The sequence below is a fragment of the Haliotis rufescens genome, unplaced genomic scaffold (genome assembly GCF_023055435.1).
Source record: "Haliotis rufescens isolate VD_foot unplaced genomic scaffold, xgHalRufe1.0.p SCAF_7, whole genome shotgun sequence".
NCBI lineage: Eukaryota > Metazoa > Mollusca > Gastropoda > Lepetellida > Haliotidae > Haliotis > Haliotis rufescens.
This window is the reverse complement of record NW_025964361.1, coordinates 11,358,864-11,360,595: the sequence shown is the minus strand read 5'-3', so window position 1 is coordinate 11,360,595 and position 1,732 is coordinate 11,358,864.

Here is a 1,732-nt window from a genome sequence, read left to right as displayed (position 1 = left end):
TAAAGCAGATGTTTTAACTGATAATACAGATTAGTGGACATCATTATCGGGTCAACGTGTACACCGCCGACCTGTAATTGTCTCATTATCGAGATCTGTAGTCGATGAATAGCATTCAAGACAGTAATGCCTTCTTATTACGACTTGTTTACACCTGTCCGCGCTCTGATATTCTAAAATCACCTTTGTTAATCCGTGTGTGAATACATTGTATATATATAATGCGTGGAGGACAGGGATGTTTGTTCGTGTTGTGATGGTTATTATACGCTCATAGATTCCTTACTGCACGATTTTCAGTTAATCACAAACAGATTTTCATTTTCTCCACGTTGACACCGGACTCTTGATTGTGAATTGGACTTCAGCTGACACTGTTCGTGTTCCTGAGTTGCCTCATTCTCCTGCCCACATGTATCTTAGCTGTGTCTTGTTTGCTGGCCTGGTCGGTCTGTTTGTGTTGACAGGTGCTTTTTCTTCACTGAATGACACCTATACTTGCACTTCTTTGTCCTGTAATTTTTATAATGCAAAAAGACTTAAAGGAAACAGATATTTCTACACAATGGGATGTTTTTGTGATGATCTGTGCGGCTTCTATGGCGACTGCTGCCACGACGCCAATTTGACGACGAAGAAGGACCTGAATGTCTCAATGCATAATTACATCAGCTGCATCAACGACTGTGACGTATCTACTTATATGTACTTTCATGCTGTCACAGAGTGTCCAAGTGAGTATTCCAAGCTGGACATAATCAGGTTATGCAAGATGGACACTTCACAGGACCTATTCTACGGAATTCCTGCGACTGGGTTGAAAACGGGTCTTACCTACCGGAACATCTACTGTGCCCAGTGCCATGACGAGGACGCCATTCTTTGGCAAGCTCATGGTGTTTGTTTTGTTGACGAATCCTTTATTATAAATGATACAACGAAATTGTCAGATTTGCCTGTAAACAAACACGGATATTTGAACTTTCTTCCGTCAAGAAATGACAGGTTTCGCGCATGCCACCCCAACCTTATTACAACCTGCCCGGACTCTGATAGTCCCTATGCTGATGCATGTGTAAACGCCACTGGGTTTCAACTCGCCTACACCATAGATGGCAAGGCGTACAGGAACCCCCACTGTGCAGCATGTAATAGGGATGAAGCCTTGGTGTGCAGGAAACCAAGCACACCACCATGTAACGCCATATCTAGGGCACGTTTGCCAAACGTTCTCATATTTTCATATGACATGTACACCAGACAAGGCAACATGACTCTGTATGGCAGTGAGATGACCAAGGTACAGCTTTCGTTTAATAGTTCATGTTTTCCTTTCGAGATGTTTGACCCATTCAATGATGTCTGCCGGGCTGTTCGCTGTGAAGCTGAGAAGACGTTGTTTAATGGAAGGTGCCTCAACATCACCGGCTCCCCATTAACCGGTCTGACCATGAGAGTTAATAACTCCACAACAGTATGTAGTAATTGTACTGGGCGCCGTGCTCCGCCAGCAGCAAATGGCGGTAGTAGCTTCTCTGCTGTAACGCATTCAGTGGTCACGATTTTTATGTTCCTTGCGTTTTGAGACAGAATGTATGCTTTTTCGCCTATGCCCTTTAAGTCGTGTCAGTGTGTTAGATGATTCACCTATAATTTTGTTAGTTGTGGAAAAACGCCTGTATCTTTTATGTATGTACATATAGATGTTCCATGTGTTCAATCAGTACGGGGT